At 38.3% G+C, this 16,545-nt stretch overlaps 1 protein-coding gene across 2 annotated transcripts in view; it reads right to left on the reverse strand.

Annotated features, from left to right (window-relative positions):
• Positions 1 to 16,545, reverse strand: part of cacna1ba (calcium channel, voltage-dependent, N type, alpha 1B subunit, a) — a 137,920-nt gene that overhangs the window by 113,592 nt on the left and 7,783 nt on the right. The gene's annotated exons all lie outside the window — the stretch shown is intronic.

The following is a 16,545-nucleotide window of genomic DNA, read 5'->3' on the forward strand; positions in this document are numbered from 1 at the left end:
CGGCATACAGGTATGTCTCTGTTTCATTCACAAGCTAAAGATTCTAGAAATGTATTTCCAGCTAAAACTTTTAGCATTTTAGAAAGATTTAACTGAGAATATTTACAAACAGTTTGGACAAATTTACTCAGTTTAGAAAAATGCCGAATACATTTAAGTGTGTATAAACAGGTATGTACTCACTTAACACTTCATTAGATGATAATGTTCTGTTCTGTGTTACATATTGTATGTGTACATGTCATCAGAAAAGGCAAAAGGCATTTTCGTTTTTTAGCATTCAATAATAACACATTTTTCATTACGGAAGTGTTAATGAGTTTCATTATATGGTGAAGAGTTGTCACAAAGTAGCTTACATGATGACCTTTTCACCCTCAGATCATACAAAAAGCAACTTTACCAAAATGGATTTGCTATTAGGTTTTGCTGCGGGCTTAGAGTTAAGCCGGGACTGCAACGGCCAGGAAGGTTATATCATGTATCATGGCACAACCCTTCAAAATGTCCCTCAATATCCTATATTACGGTTTCAAGCCTTCCACTGATGGCATGCTGGGACCTGGCGTCTATGTGACCCGGAGTTTTCAGAAAGCTGCTGCCTACCAAAAATCTCTCCTACCGGGTGAAGAACAAGCAATTCTGCGACTTAGAGTGCGAGTAGGTAAAGTGAAACGGATTGACTATCAGCACCATCCACTGCAAAAGACGTGGCACAAAGAAGGATATGACACTGCTTGGGTTCCTCCTAGCTGTGGAATGGTACCTAGTGGACTGGAGGAGAATTGTGTGTGGGATCCTAGGAGGATTGAAGTTCTAGATGTATTGAACTGTGATGGTACAATCAAGAATTTATCTACTTTTGGGTTCATGCCTGGTCCCTTTGGGTACCCATGTCCACCATCTGTACCATCAATGCTAGGCTACTCATGTCCACCATTTGTACCTCCAATGCTAGGTTACTCATGTCCAACACCTGTACCTCCAATGCTAGGTTACCCATGTCCACCACCTGGATATCCTTCACCCGCCTTTCGGTTTCCATATCCATATCCATGTCCTACGCCTCCTCCATTTTGGGCTCCATAGCCAAGTGTATTGAGAAAGCCATGTTTGGGTTATGTTACCTATACCTTTTCCAGCACTGTACCTCTCCCTTTTGGATTATCCTTTGTAGGTGCTATGCCACTACATTTTGTTTTCCATAGCCAAGTGTTTGGGGAGAGACTGCTGGTTATATGGCACATAATTGTTACATGGACTTTTTCTTTTAATAAATGAAAGCGGTATCAAGTTTGACACGATTAATACTATATAAATTGTATACCACTCTGTGGAATGTATTATATATCTGCTTATTATTCTGCTTTCTTATGTATTTGGGAATCAACTTGTGATTCAATTGGAATCATGCAAACAGAGTTCTTTTCTGTAAAAACCTTTTCTAAGATTATGTGTGGACTACGGTTCAACCTGTCTTTACAATAAATAAAATAACCAAATGGTATTTTGATTCTTTAGCTTAAAACTGAAAAAGATTTTTAAAATAAATAAAAAAATAGATCAGTGACGCTATAGTGATAGAGATTCATAAACAAAAAAATTTAAAAATCTTTTTTCTGAACTTTTTTTCCAAGGCTTTAGAGGCTTTATTACTCATTCTTTTCTTGTTCTTCTCTGAGCCAGTATGTTTTGACAGCACATCTAACATACCTTCAGTACTAAAAGAATGCTACCATTAAACTGAAACAGAAACAATGGGTAGTAGTGAGACAGGCCAACTACTCTTGCTCTACCATCTTAAGGACATTCTGCAACCTCCCCAACACATTTCACAATTTTACTACCAGGAATGAATAAAAAAAACATACCTGACACACCCAATCACTCCAAGTAATACGGTGTTAACATAAAACAGACCATTATATTTATGTTTATGATTTTAATTTTACCATTAGGTGATATATACAGTATAGTTCATTTAAAAAAAGGAAGAAATAAATAATAGGACAGTTAGAGAGAACTTAGGGTAGAAAGTCTTGCTGCCATGGTGATGAACAACCTGAGACCATTTTGGAGAAAGACTGGTATGTGGGCTACCCCGTCAAACCTTGAATTGCTTGTTTGCTTGTTTGCTTTATTGGCTCCCTGTGCCACTTTAGTATTCAGCCAAATAGCTTTTACCGCAACACACGTGACTCCTGGATCACTAGACAGCTGGAGGCAGAATACTTCTTCCTCACATACATATATTTGCACATTCATATATACACCCATGCACAATTTGTTTTCCTGACGCCTTAATCATTTCAGCTATTCGTCAAAACACACTATATTAGAAAAACTGTCAACTGACAATGGGCTATTGAGCTGCTTCTACCTCAACACCCAAACCAATGCACATCGATTTATAGAAATTCATTTTGCATTTTCCAAAGCTGCATAATATAAGAGGCTGTGCTAATTCTTCGGCAAGACGGAAACACAGGCATCAAGAAACTCTGGTTCTCCGCCCAGGAGTTTATCATCCTTCTTCAAAGCCTATGTGTAGATAGAGAAGATATCCATCTGAAAAAATGAGTATGCGGTATGCACTTTAATGCTACAGCGTCCTGTTTTTAACTGACAGAAGTGGAAGCCAGTGTGGTCTTCTGCTCTTATAGCTCATCTACCTCAAGGTTCACAGAATTGTACATTCAGCATTGTGCTTTTCTGCTTAACAAAGCTCTAAAGAGTGGTTATTTGAATTACTGTAGCCTTTCTGTCAGCTCAAACCAATCTGGCCATTCTCTTCTGACCTCTCCATCTTTCTGTACAATTTTGCGTAAACGCTAGAGGCTGTTGTGTGTGAAAATCCCCGGAGATTAGCAGTTTCTGAAGTACTCAAACTCAAATATCTGACACCAACAAGCATATTTGGGTATATTTATGTTGTATGGGACAAAATTTGCTAAAGTGAAAGTGAAACCATTTCTTCATTTTGCACTAAAGAAAGCTCTTGTTTTTCCAGAATCTGAACAGAATGTTATAATACAGTAGGTATGTATGTGTAATATTAAACATATTTGTATGAGTCATTTTCTGGCATCGTATCTTCTGTGGAAAAATCATCAAGTTCTGATGTCAAAACAAGCTAAATCATATAGCAGCATACTGAACCACAACCAAGAGCTATGAAAATGTATTCACTACTAGGTAATCACTGTTTACCTTTATATTAGAAAAAACTAAACATAATACAAAGCACACTTATCCTGAAAATCACCATTAAATATGTGAAAAATCCTGCATACATAACACAGCCTATACCTTAGTATATTGCTTTTATATAACAGTTCTATAAACAAGAATTTAATAGCCAGTGACATTCCGGATATTTTATGGCAAAAGATTTATTTTTGCTCTGCTAGAAATAGATCCCTCACTTTATAGCACTATGGCTAGTTGGCTGGCTAGCTCACATTCATTTGTACATTCCCATTAAAGGTGATTCCAGGGAAATTGGCATCTCTTTTTACTTTTCATCTTCATCCGACACACTTTCATATTTTAAGTCAAAGGTTATATTCTTGAAAAGTATCAATGCCCATGTCCTCTGATGATTTCTGGTGATGGTTTCGAAACAGGAAGTGGAATTTTATGAGTGGAGTGATACAAACAGCGAAACGTCCCAGTGCAGTTATACTAAATTTAAACCCTCCTGGAACACCGCTCAACCAATCAAATTAGTGGACAGGAACAAGCCGTTATATAAAATTTTTATATATGTCAGAACAGTCCCCTTCTAATATATAATTCACTGCACATGTCGTGAAGGGTCGTGTCCTTACAAACTGTTCTAACCTCTTTGACAAGACTGATCATAAAGCAGCAATTCAGCAATGAAACTAAAATCCTCAGTTGCATTATTACACATGAGACCATGAGGAAATCATCGACAACATCATCTGGTTACAAAAAAAAAAAAAAAAACATGCTGTAGATCCATGTTTGCATTATGAAAAGATGAAATATGTAATGATGTAAAATGGACTGTCCATTTGGGCTCATATATAAACTAATTAGTTATATTACCTATATTTGCATTTATATATTACTTTAAATGCCATCTTGCTTTCGGTTCATTGTAAATGGCAGCATTTTGATGGCTATTCATGCTCAAAGGCGTAATCTAATTATCAATAAAGAGATGGAAGAGGCAGTAAAAGGCTGACTTTTCGATAACAGCGTCCTTGTTTTGGAATATTCCATAAAAGTTTGTGTGTGTGTGTGTGTGTGTGTGTACTTGTCAAGTACAAGTACAATGGTATGGAGAACACATTAACACATTTATAGTTATATGCTGTGAAAAAAGGATTCCTCAAGGGTTGAGGATTCTAGGGTCTGTTTGTAGGGTCATATATAGAAGCTGAAAGTGTTCTCTCAGAGGTACAAAGAACCCTTAATTGTACTAAATAAAACCTTTGTGCCATTATAGGTGGCCTATGATAACTCCTGAGACATACACAAAAGAACATAAAAACAAAAATACAAACATTGTGTCGAAACAGAGATTAGGGTTATAGTTAAACTTAAATACCTATTTTTACCTCAGGAAAGAACTCAAGTTAGCTTAGCTAGCTCCCCAAATGTTATGGGGTCGTTCCTATGTTCTCAGGGTCCTATGTTCCCCAGTTCAATATTCTGATAACACACATTAAATAAACTTTTCCAAAGGTTTTATGTAGTCAGGACTCATTTTCCCAAGGCCCTATTTACTTTATTACATTTTCACTTTAAACACCAAAGGCACATTTAAATAAATAACAACATACATTAGTTTAAAATGCATCCTTCATCCACACTTTATGAACGTTATGAACTTGGAAAATGAACTAGGTTACACATGCTGAACTCCATGCATGAGCAATAGTGAAATGTATACACTAAACTGAAGAAATGCCATACTGTAGCCTATAAAACATAGTAAACGATCATAAAAAGGTATAAAGTAAGTATAAAGTATGAACATGTCTCAGCTCTCACTTATGCTGAAGCCTAACTCCAGTTTTAAATCGCAGTGTGTTCTTTAAGTGCCTTATAAATCTGGGGAACATAGGACCCTGGGAACATAGATAAAATGTTCAAAAACCAGAGGCGATTGGTATAGCAATATTTAAAAACACATTTTGAGCTCAGGAAAGAAGACTATTTAGCTTAGCTGGCAAGTTTATTTCTCTCCAAGTGTTATTCAATTTTCAAACAACAGAGTTTGGGGTAGGGATAAATATTTCACCTGTTTTACCTCAGGAAAAAAGCCTAGTTAGCTTAGCCAGCAAGGTGTTTTCTCCCCAAATGTTATTACGTTTTCAAACAGAGTTGATAATTTAAATAAATCTAAATACCTGTTTTACCTCAAGAAATAAGCCCATTAGTTTAGCTCCCCAAATGTTATTAAATCGGTCAGGAACTGTCCCCATTGCCTAAGTAAATCTAATCTCCTTCTGGTGAGCAATATCATGTTTGACAGTGAATCAACAGACATCCGAGGCAACATAAGATAGTCTTTTAATTTTTGAAATCAGTGATTATACATTGCTCCAAAAAGTGTATTGTGGTTACAGTGTTTAAAAACTGCTTTCGCACCAGATTGATAAAAAAAAAAAAGTAGGACGTGTGTACACACGGAGGCGCAAATAGCCAATGTGATGTTACCTGGAAAGGGTGTGGCCAAATAAGATTTTTTATGGGTTTTGGGTGAAGAGTAGCCTCAAACCTACTGCTAATAAACAATTTAGGCATCCAGATTAACACAAATACAATAATATCAGTAGAAATGTAATAAGTTACGATATGGTAATGTCTCGATATGATATATTTCCGATGCAGCAAAAATAAGCATTACTTGAATTTGGTGAATCTTAGGTGTTCATTTCACCAACTTATAAAAGTAAAATTTTTGGAACTTAATCATCACAGTGTTCGTGTGATCCATTAAGATCCTTCGCAGCAAATAATGAAACGATAGCAACAGAAGCGTGATGTCTGACATGTTTGTGGAAGTGACTTTATTACACCTCACATAATATAAATGGTATGTTATGGCGAATAGCCTACTTTATTATGTCTGTCGAATGTACTGTTTGATACACAGACATATTGAATCGAGAGCATTAATCAAATGATACGATACGATACGATATGCCGAACTGCTACACCCCTACACTTAAAGTTACAAGATTCAAATCAATTAGTAAATCCAGTTCACCAAATATATAAATTAGCTAAAAATGACACATTTCCAAGCACCAGCATGTGCCCGAAGTCTATAAAATTAAACCTTCCTCTCAACTCAAATAATCTGTTTGTTTATGACTGTGCACAGCCCCCATTGCATTTCTCCATGTGCAGTTGCTCCTAAGCCATTAGGCACAGATTGTGAGCTGCTTACTGGAAAAACTCAAGATTTATTCACACACTCAGTAAACAATTCAAAACCTCATGATAATGTGATTTTGTGTCTGGTGGCCTTGCTTGAAGTTATGCAATAATTTAATAATCGCTATCTTTATTTCAGTCCGAGATTAAATTAAAGCTAGAGGGGGGAAGAAAAAAAAAAAAGGCTGTGTGAAAAGGACTGTTTGGAAAAACAAGAAGCCTTTAATTACCGGCTAAACTCCAACAATTTTTCTAGCACTGTGGCCTGCGCCTGATCACGCTACACATCATTAGCCTGGAATGTCAGGGACATTCTCATTAGGAAAACATCTAAGTAGAAGCATTTATTGTTGATCATTTATCTTTATATTGTTTATTGTTTATCATTTATCTTTAAAAATGTTCTTCTCCATACTGGCTTCAGAAAAAAACACTTTATTTCCAACCAAACGAGGAGAATGCATCAGTAATGACACGTGCCTTAGATGCTGGCATCAGAAGAGACGCTGTGAATCTATATTCTGTGAATCTGCAGATGCTTTTAAGTCCATTGCAGTTCAAGTCTAAATCAGAGAGAAATTTATACTCATGTACTTTTATATTCATGATGGACAATAAACAACCCTTTTGCACATGTGTGTAAAAAAAAAACACGGAAATAAGCTAAGCATAGAGAACACCACACTGTGATACAGCTCCAGGGTCATCCGTTCAATCCTGAGTCTGGGTTTCTTCTGGGTTTACAGGTTTCCTCCAACGTCCCAAAAATATGCCAGTAGAGAGATGGGTTATGAAAAATTGCCCACAGGTGTGACTATACGCGTGACTATATGCATTATTGCCTTGAAATACCCTGAAATGTATCCCTGCCTCTCACCCAGTGTTTTTCCACCACAGCCTTGACCAGTATAAAGTGTGTGAAGATTTCGTGCTTATCGTGATTTCGATATTTCGTGCTTTCGCTACAGTCCGACTCCACTGGCACTCGTTTGGCACCTTGCATGTCAGTTTAGCAACTCACAATTCAAAAACCCAAAATATACAGCATTCATTTCCTGCAGTTGAGCTGAATCACTCTTGGGTTCACTCAGAAACGGATCAAGTGACTGTCCGTGTTGAGAGATATTGCCATGGAGGTGGTGTCGGTGAAGCAGCGCCACCTACAATCAGGACTGTGTGTGGGTTGACACAGTCACGAACTGTTAATGTTAACGTACTGCATATTACATGATCGCATTTCAGGATGTCACCAAAGTTTTCAGAACTTCCCCAAAGCCTGATATTTATTCAGAGGTTACCATTACGTTTTAAACAGGGTAGATGATAGTGTACGGTATAATTGGTGTGTTTACTTTTATTTGTAGCTTGTAGAAAAGTGTGAATGTGTTTAATTAAGGCCCATGTGTGAATATTTTAGGGTTTCTCTTGCTGAACTTTTTTTTTTAAAAGAAATTAGGCTATGTCGTTCATTATAGCTGTATCATCGTCACATGTGCTGAAATATATTAATATTAAAACATTTTATTCAAACATCACTTCATCAGTTACTCAAAGCGAATTAACACAACGCTCAAAGCACTTAATGTCATCATTTTCCACACTACAGCATTATTAATAACAGCTATCCTGTAGGCGATTTTTCAACACATGCTCTGTTTCCTTATGTACAGTATTTATCATTTGGACAATAACTTCAGCTCGGTACACATATCTTTTCTATCCCACATTTTCCAGGATTAGTGTCTGGTACTTGTTTTAAAGAGAGTCTCGATGCTGTAGAAAACCTCCTGCGCTGAGAGGCAGCTCGCAGGTCATTTCAATAATCTGAATGAACCATCTAGAAAATCAAGATAAGCACCTGCACAACAGTCTGAATACAGATCACTTCCACTGTATATCTACTGACACATCTTTTGAACGTACGTCGCAAATTGTCCGTAACCGGTGAATAAAAGTTTCTTTTTTTGGTCATGATGTACACTACCTTGCACAAATGCCAACATACACTATATGGCCAAAAGTTTGTGGACACCTGACCATAACACCCATATACGAGTTTTCCCCAAACTGTTGCCACAAAGTTGGAAGCACACAATTGTATATGATGTCTTTGTATGGTGTAGAATTACAATTTCCCTTCACTAGAACTAAAAGGACCAAACCTGTTCCGGCATGACAAGGTGCGTCAAAGCGAGCTCCATGAAGGCATGGTTTCCCAAGGTTGGAGTTAAAGAACTCGAGTGTCCTGCACAAAGCCCTGACCTCAACCTTACTGATCGCTTTTGGGATGAACTGGAACACCGACTGCACCCCTCATCACTGCCTGATCTGACTAAAATTCTTGTATCTGAATGAGCACAAATCCCAACAGTCACGCTCCAAAACCTAGTGGAATGCCTTCCCAGAAGAGTGGAGCTTATTATAACAGCAAAGGGGGACTAAATCTGGAATGGGATGTTCAACAAGCACATATGAGTGTAATGGTCAGGTGTCCATATACTTTTGTCCATATAGTGAACCTCTCACACTTATGTTCCACAACCGTCAAAATAAATAGCAATGTATTTGCTTCGGAGACAATATAAGCACCAGGAGTGAACTTCAGTGAGGCTGAGCGGCAGGGAATCCCATTTTACACGCCTGAGTGTAATGCAAAATTCCCCATCATTCAATTCCCACATCTCTTCACTCCATCCAATCCCTGAGCCATGAAATGCAAACATTCTCTCTCTCTCTCTCTCTCTCTCTCTCTCTCTTCTCATTTCCATTATACACACATTTCTTATCTCACACAAGCACAAACACTACTCCCCCTCTCTCTTTTACAAACTTGTTCTTGCTCTAGAGGACCCGGGATGATTATCAGCACACACATACTGTGCGTGTGTATTGCTCTTCTCCCTGCCTTAAGTGACTTTCTAAAAAATCTCCAGCTCAAACTGTATGACATTATTATTCTGACTGCAGGTGCAGAGAAAATGAAGGGAAAAAATGAACAACAACAACAACAAAAAAGACACACACACACACACACACACACACAAAAACAAAACGATTGACAAGTAAAAGGCCATTGTGGGAGGCACAAAAGTACTCTGTAAGCCTACAAATTGTAAAGGACAGAAGTGGAAGAACTGAGAGAGAAAAGGACAGAGAAAAAGAAGGGATGGAGGAAGTGGAATCAGGAGATTGCTTTAGGCAGTGCAGCTACTGCTGCAAAATCTATTTAGTGGAGCAGAAGGAGAGATGGAGTGGCCAGGAAGCCACATCCTTTTGATTAGGACAGTCGCAAGCAGTGACGCACAAATTAGATCTGTGATTTAACCCATTAAAAACTCAGTACCCATTGATGTATTCATACCTACAGTCCTCTCTCTCATCTACAGCTACAAACGTTCTTATTAATTTCACACTAAGTGGGCCGCATCGAGAGTTGGCAAAGTCCAAAACTTATGTTAATATTTACATGGAGAAATATTCTGAAATGGATTACCCAGCTGCTTGACCTGATTTTCTGGGCTCCCTATTCAGATCATTAAAATGAACTGCGTCGACTTAGTTCGTGCCTCTAAAGTTGCCAGATTCTTCCTGAGTAGAAACGTCAGCGACGGGGTGTTTTCAGTAGCGTCTAAACCCAAGCACTTGCCTTTAAACCCGAAGAAAAATATCAGATGATAGAAAATGTGGACTGAAGATGCAGATTGCATACATTTTTTTTTAGCACTTGATCCAGCACATCCTATACAGTATTATTTAGCATTTTATTTAACGTGGACACAATCTACTAATTAACGTGGACACAATCTACTAAATCGATGTTATGAAATCATGTGCTCTAGTACAAAGAAAACTTAATTACATGTGTCCATCTGGTTAATGAAGGCTCCCCTCCCAGGTTCGTCCAAGTCACAGACACAGAGCGTGTCTCTTTTGGCTAGTGCATCCTAACACCACGAAACAGTGTTAAAAGAGGCAGCTAAAGTCTCCAGCAGGCTCCCACAGATGGTGTGTAAAGCTCCAGCTCTTTTCCTAAGGCAACAGGAGCAGCAAGAGCAGCAGCAGAATACATCATGCCACTTGCACTACGCCGCCTTCATCAGCACAGCATGTTCCTTCACAGAGTTCTTCCAGGAACCCGTCCAAATCGCTCCATCTGAACTTGTCGCCTTAACGGATTTTAAATGGCAAAAAAACAAATCGCTGGCTGCTTTTACTCGCCGCAACAGACCTGCACAGGTGTGGTTAATAGATCATGTGGAATTCTGAACAGAAGGGACCGTCCTTGACAATTCTGTTTGTAAGTCTGTAAGAGCAAAAGGCGTCAAAATGTAGATGCAGGATGATGTCGATTAGGGTACGGATATCAGCTAATTAAAAATAACAAATGATGGAGAGGAAAGGTAGACTATAGGTAAACGGATGAAATAGGAGAATGTATGCAGATTGCATAGCTTTCCATACATTATATACATTATCAGTTCTGATATTTACAAGTTTTCTGGGAAATGTTTAAGCTAGATCTTTCTGGATATCTAAATACCTATGCATATTTTAAGCAAAATGACACCGTCAGAACACTGGGCTTACATTGTATGATTGTGGCACTATTTAGACATTCTTATGCAAACATTTTCCCACCATTTTCTCTCCATTTTCTCCCCAATTTGCTCACCTGCCAATTCCCACACCAATCCAGCTCTCCTCTATCCTACGACAGCTACTCACTGAAGCCTATCTGCCTTCTCCCGCATACATGAACTAACAGATAGCCACGAATGGTTAGCGTTGCTGTAATTGACAGGGAAGAGATATTAATGTCATCCCACCCCCCACCCAGAGAGGACAGCCAATTTTGAAACCTTGGCTCCCAGCCAAGCATAGTCTGGATTTGAACTCGTAGTGTGAGCAATGTCCAAATCCAATAATCCAATAACCAGAAGCCTAAGTAGCACCATCAGTTAGTCTTTGTTATCATCAGCATGGTCTGGTTGCTCTGTAACCATATTCACGTGCTGTAGGCATACTGTATGACAATCTGATCTGATGTACAGTACTGTATGTAGCTGTTGCTGCTTTCATATGGTATGGGAGGAATCTTATTTACCATGAGTTTATCATGAGATGTGTGCTCAAAGTTCGATCACAGCGTGAGAACTGTTTATAAAGAATTAATTGATTTTTTTTTTTTAGGTTTGCGCCAACGGCTAATGCACAAGATGACTAAGCTCTGGTTTTATTACGGTGTAAACTGTAACTCTCATACCTATTTATCTCACCTTGAGTCACCTTCTTTTTCATAAAAATCATTAACACACACACACAAAACAAAAGAGTCGGCGTTCTGATGAAATATCAACTCTCATATGCACTACAGTCTCTTAGAGACTACGAAACGACTGGGCGTGTAACCTTCCCGAGAAGAGCAAAAGCAGCTCATTAAAATCAATCCATGGAAGAGAGGACACCCAGTGATGTTCACCACAACATCAACCCCAGCGTGGAGAATTACTCTGGAGCTCCCCATCCCCACCCCCACCACTACCACTACCTCCACCTCACTCTACTTCACCCATCATCGCCTCATCAGGAGGAAGGACAGACAAACTGAAAGCAAACTGATCATGTGACAAGATCAAGTTGTATGAAAAGAAAAGTATGAATGCTAACCCTGTTCCTATCCTCAATCTATATATTTTTTTCTATAACTTTGCAGAAAAACAAATACAGGGCGCAGAGAAAGCGATAATACACAGAGAGAGAGAACGGGAAAGTGCTGGTGGAAATGCAAAGCCATAAGAGAAGTGGTGTCATGAATCCGTTCAATACAGTATTGATCCGGGTGTGAGCACAGCGAGTCAGACCTATTCTCTTATTAGCAAACATCTTACCGGAGGAGTATTAAAGCTCAGGGAATGGCTAAATGAGCTGTGTGTTAGCTGCTTATTTCACTAATTACTTCATTAACTGATTCTAAATTTCAAACAGAACATGTTTTTATGGTCAGTTTCCTTCCGAGAACTGGCGTATAGAAACAATGTTGAAATAGTTACTGTACTTATGAATGTTTTGTTATATATCTTTCTTCATACCCCAGCAATGCTGATTGCTCAAATCTGATTGGTCAGAAGGTGTTGATTCATTTTCTATATCTGACAGTATTGCCGGCTACATGGCAAATCACAGGTTTTTATTAATACACTCTAATTCATTTATACAATTTATTAATACATTCTAATACGTTATCGTTTTTTTTTTTAGATAACTGACATACAGATTAGAATGATGTGTGTATTTCTCGATATGGTGTAGTTTCTATGAAGAATGTGTTTAGTGATGCACCGAAAGGAAAATCCTGGGCCGAAACTGAAAATTCAGGATACACTTGGTCAAAAATCGAAACCGAAACTGAATTTTTTTTAAAAACCCATTTTAAAAAAGTTTTTTTTTTTTTTTGTATAATTGTATTAATATTAGACTTTTTAATTCATTTCATTTGAATTGAATAAATCTGAATTGAAAAACTACAAACCAATAGAATGATCACACTTTTACTGAAATGAGCCCATCAAAACAAAAACAATATTAAATATATTATTCTTCATTCAGTTCTGTAACAAATCAAATTTAACAGATTTTTTTTTTTTAAATCCAATTATCCAAATAATGTGAAGTTCTAGAAAACTATTGGTATGCAAAACAGCAGTCAAGTAACGAGCTAGGCCTCTGTTCAGTTTATATAAAGGTATTTCCACATTAATTATAGATTATTGTGCAAAACAGCAGCAATAGAGCTAAAAACCAGCCTCAAACTATAAACAACAGATGAAGCCTCAAGTCAAGAACAAAGTTTTGCAGGGCTACGTGAATTTTAATGTAACTGCTATACACAGAGCAAATTGGACTGCTTTCGATTTAAGCAAAAGTGGCAGGTTTGTCTTCAAGAACAAAAGTTGCTCGACCTTCTGGCAGGAGAGATGGTTCCTCTTCTCATCAAGAACATGAGATGCTGTCTGCATGGGAAGAGGTGTTTAAGCTGAATCCTCATAAGGGTGGCATTATTTCACGGATATATGCAACGATCTGGTCACAGGACGATTCTTACAATGTCAAAACCATTAGTGCTTGGGAAGAGGAATTGGGCCTGGAGCTTGAGGATGATTACTGGGGCAGAGCGTTAGATAATATATGTACTGCTACGTCTTGTGCTAGACTTAGTTTCATACAATTTAAAGTGGTCCATAGAGCTCACCTCTCTAGGAGTAAACTATCTAAAATATATCCCAATGTTCCCGACATGTGTGAAAAATGCAAACTTTCACCCTGTAACCTCAGTCATATGTTTGCACTCTGTCCCACACTGCAGAACTTTTGGAACACTTTCTTTGAAACTATGTCCGCCGTTCTTAAAATCAAATTGGATGTCTGTCCTTTAATTGCCATCTTTGGTGTTCCATCTCAGCGTCAGACTCTGAACTATAAACAAGCTAGTGTTGTGGCTTTTGCATCGTTACTTGCTCGGCGGAGAATATTGCTGTCTTGGACCTCTCCACATGCCTCCTCTATATCAGTCTGGCTTAAAGATTTAATATTCTTTTTAAAACTTGAAAAAATCAAGTATAAGATCAGAGGCAGGGGTGAATCATTTTTGGGAAAATGGCAACAATTTATTACCTACTTCAATGATGTACGCACCCTGGAGGTGGATTGAGGAGAGGGAGATGGTAAATACTAATCATCTTACCCTTGTTTTTTTTGTTTGTTTGTTTTTTTGTTTTGTTTTGTTTTGTTTTGTTTTTGGTATGTCTTTTCTGGTTGTTTGTTTGTTACTGTTTTTTGTTCCCCCCTTTCTCTTGGTTTTGGCTGTGATTGTTTTGTTGGGGTTGTTGGGTGGGGTATTATAATCTGTAAAATGCAAATTTCCAATAAAAATTCTATGATCCAAAAAAAAAGAACATGAGATGCTGCACTGAATATTCTCTGAAATCTGAGCACCGAGCACTGAGGGGCGGGGCGTGGCGGCATATATTTTCGGCCCATATTTTCGGCCTTACTTCTCTTTCGGCCGAAATTTTGGTGCATCCCTAATTTATTTGAGCATTTTTGGAAGGAGTCTCTAGTGCCAGCACTTTGTAACAGTAACGGAGATAAAGACACACAAACATCTTCAGGACAGAAGACTTTGCACTTCCAGTTTCTCAATAACATGACAAGATGTGTTTTCTTTTCTTAGTAAGTTTAAAACAGGCTGGTAAAAGAATGACTGTTTATAGCTGTTATAACATAAGTGATAAGCGACGTCCCACACCATTAAATGTAACTGCAAATGGATAAAAAGTATCATATATCATTCTTTAATTAATAGGAAATTGTCATTCTTGGCAAATTGCTGTGTGTATGAGAAGAATAAAACACTTAATAATCTTCTGAATGGTAATGTTGGGGCATCACACCACTAGGTCACTGATTATTTTCTTAAAACCGGACGCCATTTCATGATTCATTCCTTACTTACGTCATGCCATTTTCAAAAGCTACTTTAACTCAAACAGTTTTGCCCACACACTGCAAATACCATCCCTCCCTTTGGAATTAGAAGAGAAACAAATATTTTAGCTGTCCAATTGATACTTTTATTCGTTTACAAAAGTGTGACTGCAAAGACAAACTCTTAATGATCTGTTTAACGGATTTCTGGTCTGAAATTCCTTTCAATACTCCAGAAGAAAGTGATACTGATTCCACGAAGAACAACACCACCACTACCGCGCATATCAACAAGCAGTCAACGGCACAATTTCTCTTGCAATGAGCGCGTCATTATCCCCTGTGGAGGAGGTGCCAGAAAGCAGGACAGTGTTCGACGCCACATGTATCCTCCCACACAGTCATTTCTCAATAGTTATCAGGCCCCTGTTCACATTGCTAAATCACTAACGGGTAGTATAGCCACTGATGACAGGAGTGAATGCATCCTGTAATGGACTGCAGCTCCTGATCCAGTCATCACTTCATGCTGTGTCAATATGAAGTTGCAAACAGAACGACACGATGTCTGACAAACTGTCATTCCCAGTCTATTAATATGCAGTACAGATATCAATATCACAATAAATTATGCCACAGCACGTTTCTGAGAGTATCATCAATACACAAAAACAACTCCAGTCCTAGGCACAAGTTTGTTCACTGGACTTTTTTCATACCATCTTTAATTTGCTAAATATGGTTATTATGTTAGCAAAATGAAGTACTACGATACATACTGTGTATCATGGCAAAGTTTTATTTATTTGTTTGTTTGTTTTTTTTTGGCCAATTAAGTATATCAATAAGGTGAAGACTGCATGCAGTTTCTTCATTTCTTTCATCTTTTGACTCATCGCTTCCCACTGTACATCTTCCACCTTTTTGCACTTCAGCTGTTGCTATAAAATATAGTACGCTGGATTCGCTTTCTTGGTGAATAATACACAGAAAGACCCTTTTCTGTATCCTGCAGCTCAGCTTTCCTGTTTGCAGGAACAGCCGCTGCTCCCACTAAATCAGTTTATTGCTCTGAGGTGGCAGGATGATGTAAACCCTGGTGGATGGGCCGAATAAATCTGCCAGCCATTAGTGAAAGTGAGCCAGGACCTTCCCAAGTGGAGGCAGTAACCATACGGGGATGTGCTCTGACGCAAGACTAACCCGTCACTGCTCGCTCCCCCTGGACGACTCTGCATCCCTGGGCTATGTCAGCTAACACTGGTTAACTTTGCTCTTTCCCAGTCGGCTCAAACAACCACTGGCTCTGGACGTTATGCACATTATGCCTGCTTCCATAACTGTGTATGCTCTCCTTCCTGCTCTGAAAGAACACCAACAGTAAGAACTGTATTGTTCAGAGATGATGAAGTGTTCCAAGGGATACACCAATTTCTCAACAAAATTCTTACAAAAACTACAGTATGTTAAAGGTGCAGTTAGTCATTTCTGAAAGTGCTGTAATTATTATAACCTGTTATTGACCGGAGCGCTATTACACATATGAGGACAAGGCAGGTGCTGGGGTTCTGTGCAGTTTGAGGTATTCCTCAACGTTTGAAAAGCAGTGTTGTTTTTCAAAGATGACATTTGTAAAAAAAAAAA

The sequence above is a fragment of the Ictalurus furcatus genome, chromosome 22 (assembly GCF_023375685.1).
Source record: "Ictalurus furcatus strain D&B chromosome 22, Billie_1.0, whole genome shotgun sequence".
Lineage (NCBI taxonomy): Eukaryota > Metazoa > Chordata > Actinopteri > Siluriformes > Ictaluridae > Ictalurus > Ictalurus furcatus.